Source organism: Rattus norvegicus, chromosome 7, assembly GCF_021556685.1.
Source record: "Rattus norvegicus strain SHRSP/BbbUtx chromosome 7, alternate assembly SHRSP_T2T, whole genome shotgun sequence".
NCBI lineage: Eukaryota > Metazoa > Chordata > Mammalia > Rodentia > Muridae > Rattus > Rattus norvegicus.
The window spans coordinates 31,156,332-31,163,216 of record NC_141540.1 but is presented as its reverse complement, the minus strand read 5'-3'; positions in this window follow the sequence as shown (position 1 = coordinate 31,163,216).

Below are 6,885 nucleotides of genomic sequence, written 5' to 3'. Positions count from 1 at the left end.
AAAGACTATTTAGCCAAGAATGTTAAGTTCATGCAACAATGCCACCTACATCCTCCAGCTCAGCGATTGCTTCACTGCCCTCGTCTGTCACCGCCTGTACAGATCCTTCGTTTCAGGGGACTTGAATTTTCCTGAATATTCTCTTCACATTTTTTTTTGTTGGGGCTTGATTCTGACAGGACGTAAAGTTTCTGTTCATATTTATTTTTAGTTGTAATCCGTCTGAAACCTTGCAGCTAATCTGCTTTCTGCTGGGCTCAGTTGCATTCAGCAGCTCTGGCCTTCGAGGCCGGTGTTGTCCTTTAGGTTTAGGTCTCTTGTGGGTCTGAGTTTGGGATCTCTCTTTTGCTATTATCTGTTTCCCACAAAGCATGTCTCCTGGGTACCAGGGCCCCTGTGACCAGTGAATCTGGTCAAAAGTGGCCTGGGTACCACAGCACACACTGTTGGGGACTGTTCCTCTTTCTAAAGCTGTTTTCAAATGAAGTATCTCAAGAAAACATCGTTTGTGGCAACCATTTTACATCAAAATGTGTGACACTGGGTTCCCGTAGATCTGTGGTCCTCAACTCCGCCAATGCGGTGGCCCCTGAATAGAGTTCCTCTTGTCGTGGTGACCCCCCCCACCAGTCATAAAATTATTTCTGTTGCTACTCTGTAACTGTAATGTTGGTAACTGTTTTAAATTGAAATGTAAAGATTTTTGGAGCTACAGGTTTACCAAAGAGGTCACGACCTTTGAGAACCCATGCTGTAGCTCGAAAGATGCAAATGCCAGCAGCTCGCTTTCGGTCGGTCACACACTGTTTGTCATGGTCACACACTGTTTGACAGGTTACAGGCTTTCAAGTCACAGGGTTAGAGTAGATGGAGCAAGAGTGCACCAGGCGGATGCTGTAACCCTGCCTTCCACGAACGCCAACACCGGCATGGTTCTGAGCCAAGGACTGCGTGCGTCGTGTTCATGCGGAATCACAGCACTCCCTGACAGATAAGTCTTTGTGTTTCTCAGGCCTCAGTTCTTCACCTGAAAAATGGGACAGCATGGTCCCTGCTTTGAATGAAGCAGTTTAATCCCAATTACGTTCTTATTAAGTGTTTAGCTTCCTTCCTGGGTATATAAGTGAACGTCGATGAAATTTTAGTTCTTTAATTTGATCCACACACACAAAAAAAATGTTTTAAGGACCTACCGTCTCCAAAAGTACTTACCTTTATGAAATACATATCCCAGTGGATGCTCCACTTACAACGGAATTCTCTAATGTCCATTTACCTGTTTTCCGTCTACCGGTCACCATCTTAGACACAGAGGTAGGACTCGCATAAAGAGCCCAGAAGTCATCCTGAGGCTCGGCGCATCTGGCTTACACACCGCTTCTCTTGCCTTTTAGTGTTTCGACGGTTTCACCCTAATAGGATGAGAATTCCATGCTCTAGAAGAGAGAGAAGAAAAAATGTGAGGGAAGTTGTAATTGATACTTTCTTATCAAGCAATTATGTCCTCGATACTTAATAAGCTCTTTAAAAAAAAAAAACAACCCAGGACTGGGGACAGAAAGACTACAAAAGTCACCAGGGGATGGGGGACACCAGGAGAACATGGCCCACGGACTCAGCTAAGCAGGGCTCACGTGGCTCAGAGACAGAAGCAGCAAGCACGGGGCCCACAGAGGTCTGCACCAGGTCCTCTGTGTACTCGCTGTGGCTGTTGGCTTGGCACTTCTGTGGGAGCGAGCGAGTCTCTGACTCTTCTGCCTGCTCTTGGGACTCTTTTCCTCCTTGTCTTTGTCTTATTCTATCTTGTTTTGTTCTGTTTGGTTGTTGTCTCTTAGAGGCCTGCTCTTTTCTGAAGAGGAAATGGAGGGGGAGTGGATATAGGAGAGAGGGGAAGTTTAAGGGCAGCTGGGAGGAGCAGAGGGAGGGGAAACTGGTTGAGTTGCATTGTATGAGAGAAGGATCTATCGTCAATAAAAATGCTTTAAACATCCATGACTAGGGGGCCAAGACCACATGTCGCTCTTGCAAGTGGCCCAGCATGCTCTTCTTTCCAATGTTTAATTTTCTTACGGTCTGTCTCTTCCTGCTAAGACGACAAGTCCGTGAGCAGGTGTCTTATCTATTTTACTCACTATTTATTATCCATTATTTTATCCATGATTTGTCTCCCCAGAGTCTAGCACAGTACACACAAATGCCGACTACATAAATAATACTTACCGAATGGATAACTAAGCAAATTAATCTGAGCAACACATTTTATTTGTAACAAAGCTTTGCTCTCTGTAGCAAAGGCAACTTTTGACTCTTAGCAGCAGACAGGAAGAGCTAGAATATTCCAGAAAAAAAAATCCATCAATGTAGGGCTTTTTTTTTTTTCAGAGAGATTGATGATACCCATTGTCTAAGGAAATGATTGACAACCAGACTGAATTTTCCAGGGTAAGGGACGATCCTGTGATCCCCAGTCAGTCCTTTGAGGGGAGACAAAAATAGCTGTTTGACTTCCAAAGCTTCTGAGACACCAGAATCAACAGCTCTAGAGTTGGCCAACACCACACAGTGGCCTGTGGAATTACACACTCTACAAACAAGGAGCCAAGCATCACACATGCAGGAGATCCCAAGACACTCCCAGATCTCTATTGTGTACAACAGCTAAGGTGTGGGCATACAGGAGCCCACAGCGGGAGAACTTCCAACGCTCAAGAACAAAGCTGGACGAAATCCTGCCCTCTATGCTCTGACCTCCTTGAAGGAGCTCATCCTTGGCCTGGAGGACCTGTGTTAGCTTCTTTTCTGGTTGCTGGGATGAAACACCATGGCAAAAGTTCCAGTTCCAGGCTACAGTTCACTGTGGCAGGGGAGTGACAGAGACAGGAGCATGAGGGGTTGGTCATATCACCCCCATAAACAGGAACCAAGAAGAATGAATGTGTGCTTTCTTACATTAAGCTCACTTTCTCCACTCTTACACAGTCCTGGGCCCAAACCCAGAGAATAGCACCACCCACAGTGAGAGTCATCCCATGCCAATGAACATGATCAAGTCAGCCTCCTATAGACACACCCACAGCCATATGACCTAGAAAACCCCTCACTGAAACTCTCTTTCCAGATAACTCTCTACCAGCAGTCCTCAACCTGTGCATTGCAACACACAACCCTGTAGGAGCCCATCGACCTCGTAGAAGCTCCTGTATATCAAATATCTACGTTATTATTCATAACAGCAGCAAAACTACAGCTAAGAAGTTGCCACAAAGTAAGTCTATGTTTGGGGGTCACCACAACATGAGGAACTGTATTAAAGGGTCGCAGTGTTAGGAAGGCTGAGAGCGACTGGTCTAGACTGTGCCAAATTGGCCGTTAAGTCTAACACCAAGGGGCTAAAACAGGCTTTTTATAGTGGTGATCTGGCCAACAGGGCTTGAAGCTGCTAGGAACAGGAGTAATCAGGGACTGGATGAGCACCAGACACCCTCCAGCCTGGATATTTTTTTTTTCAGCTTTCGGAACAGTTGAAGGACGGAATGCCAACAGGCTCAAGAAAAACATATAATCAATTTCCTGTTAGGCGTGAAGGGTGTTATTTAGAAGAAGAGGTCTTAGGACTAATTCTATTGTGAATCTGTAGACCTATTATTATTCGTTTTGCGCAGAATAGACAATTTGATAAAGAACAAAGTGTCCAGCATTATGAAATGTTGCAGAAAAATGCAGATTGAACAGTAAAGGTCACACGCAACATTGGTGATAGCTTTCAAGACATTTCGGTTATAGAAGCCAAGATGAGTTGGGGGTGGGGGGAATGGGAGGTGAGAAAGAAACTATGACCTGTGTGGAAATTCTCTCCAAAAGAATTCTAATGAGGAACGTGAGAACTCACCCAGCCAGCACACAGGGGATGGGGCTGAGAATTTTGCTAAAGTACCCACAGGAAAATATTACTGTAAGAGAAGGAATGTTAAACCCACAGTCTTCCTCTCGTTTCTCTTTAATTCTTTAGCAACATGCGTCCCCAACTTCTTCATTGCCAATTCTACTCTAGAGACTAGGAACCTAGAAACTATCTCCCAGAATCCTTTAGAAGAGACTTCAGATTTCACCAATCTGAACAGACATGATATTGAAAAGCCCAAAGTCAAGCAGATGCTTTTACTGATTGGCATAGGGGACCAAAGGAATGCCATGTATGTCTGTCCATCACCATTTTTGTGGCCTGATACTCAGAGGCCAGAAGAAGGTATGGATCCCCTAGAACAGTAGTTACAGATTGTGAGACATCATATAGGTACTGGAAATAGAACCCTGGTCTTCTAGAAGAGCAGCCAGTGCTCTTAACCACTGAGCCATCTCTCCAGCCTCTATTGTTTTTATTTTTAAAAGAATTCAGGGGCTGGGATATTTAGCTCAGTGGTAGAGCGCTTACCTAGGAAGCGCAAGGCCCTGGGTTCGGTCCCCAGCTCCGAAAAAAAGAACCAAAAAAAAAAAAAAAAAGAATTCAGAATATCACACAGTATATTTTGATCTTACTCCCCCTCCCCCAAATCCCAGATCCACCCACCTACCCGCCCAACTTCACCTCTTCTTTTTTAAAAAAAAATCAAGTCCAATTTTACTTCCCAAATATTCTTGGGTGTTGAGGCTATCTATCCCTTAGAGTAGGTAACCTACCAGGAATCACACCCTTACGGCTTGTAGAGGTCTTGTTCATTTTGGCATGACCACTAGGAATGCATATGTGCACCTGCCCTGTTATTTCCATATATATATATATATATATATATATATATGTGTGTGTGTGTGTGTGTGTGTGTGTGTGTGTGTTTGTATGTATGTATATGTATATATACGTATATATACACATGTATATATACACACGTATATATATATATATACACACATATATATATATACACACATACATATATGTGTGTGTGTCTTTATAGTCACCCATCACCCTTGGCTCTTACACTCTTTCCTCCCTCTCTTCCATGATGATCTCTGAGACTTGGGAGGAGATGGTGTGATCTAGACATCCCATTTGGGGATGAACACCCCAAAGTCTCTCATTCTCTGAAAGTTGACCAATTGAGTTCTGAGTTCACTGCCAGCTACTGAAAAGAAAAGGCTTTGCTGTGAGGGTTGAAATATGCACAGGTCCAGTGGCTCTCAACTTGTGGGTTGCAACCTCCTTATGGTCAGCAGACATCTTGCATATCAGATATCTGAATTATGATTCATAAGTAGCAAAATTATAGTTGTGAGGTAGTAAAAATAACTTTACGGTTGAGAATCACAACATGAGGAACTGCACTAAAAGGTGACAGCATTAGGAAAGTACCATTGCACTAGTATGCTGACAAACCATTAGGAATCTGTCAACTTTAATCCCAGCAACAGGTCCAGCTCACATGCCAAGGTGGACGGGGGACATCTCACAATATCCCACCACTAAAGGAATCACTGCAGACAACTAATGGCTGATGAGAGAAGAAGAAACAGTCTTCTCCAGGAAGAAAGTAAACACATATATGCATGAGTAACACAGCAGGCTGTGTGTGTGTGTGTGTGTGTGCATTCACATATATGTACATACATGTGTGTAAGGTATGTGTGTTCGTGTATATGTGCATATATGTATATAGGGTGTGTGCTCATGCATATGCACATGCATGTGTATGTGCGTTTTTACATATGTGCATGTACATGTATGTGTGTATACACATATGTACATATTGTTTAAGGTATGTGTCTTCATGCATATGTAGGTGCATGTATGTAGGGTATGTGTTCACACATGTGCACATACATGTATGTAGGGTGTGTGTTCACCATATGTATACACATGTGTATAAGGTATGTGGGTTCATGCATATGTAGATGCATGTATGTAGGGTGTGTGTTCACATGTATATACATATATGTGTGTAGGGGGTGTGTGCTCATGCATATGCAGATACATGTGGGAGTGTTCCTGCATGTACACACATATGTGGCATGTGTGTTCATATATGTGTGCACACATGTGTGGTGTATGGGTGTGTGTACATGTATAAAAATAATAATTTGGGGTTGGGGATTTAGCTCAGTGTTAGAGTGCTTGCCTAGCAAGCACAAGGCCCTAGGTTCTGTCCCCAGCTCCAAAAAAAAGAAAAGAAAAAAATAATAATTTAAAAGATCATGAATTTAAACAGGCTGGACACAAGCAGAGTTAGAGAGGGAACAGGGGTTGGTGGAAATAATGTAAATTCAGTATGAAATTCTCAAAGAAGTTGTTTAAGAAAAGTTGCATTTGTCTCTGAAGGAGAGCCTGCATTTGATATCCCATTGAATTTGAGTCTATGACCAAATAATCATGTCATCACTTCCTCTGGGAAGACCCACGATACATGTCTCCTAAAGATGACAAGATTCAGTCTGGCCCTGTTGCCTCTAATTCTGAGTAATTTTGTTGTTTGGAGAAAGCCTTGATCAGAATAAGCACTTAAGGGAAAGAGCACATCATGGAGATCCTTAGGGCCATGGGAAGGGTGAGAAACAGTAGGACTTGCCTTCTAGTCTCATGGTACAGTGAATGAATGAAAAGATAAATAAGGTGTTGTGACTGAGGTCTGTGTAGAGGTGAAGGACTTTGAAATCTGAAGATGTTAGAACCTAACACTCGTCTAGATTTTCCATGTTCAATTGTAAGTGGAGATATGATCTCCCAGTATGGCTACCTTAGTAAACTGTGCATGATACGCTGAAGGCACTCGGGAGAAAATGGGTGCAAAACTTTCCAATCTTCCCCTAAACTGTGCTTCTCAACCTTGCTAATGCCGTGACCCTTTAGAACAGTCCCCCGTGCTGTGGTGACCCTCAACCGTGCAATTATTTTCG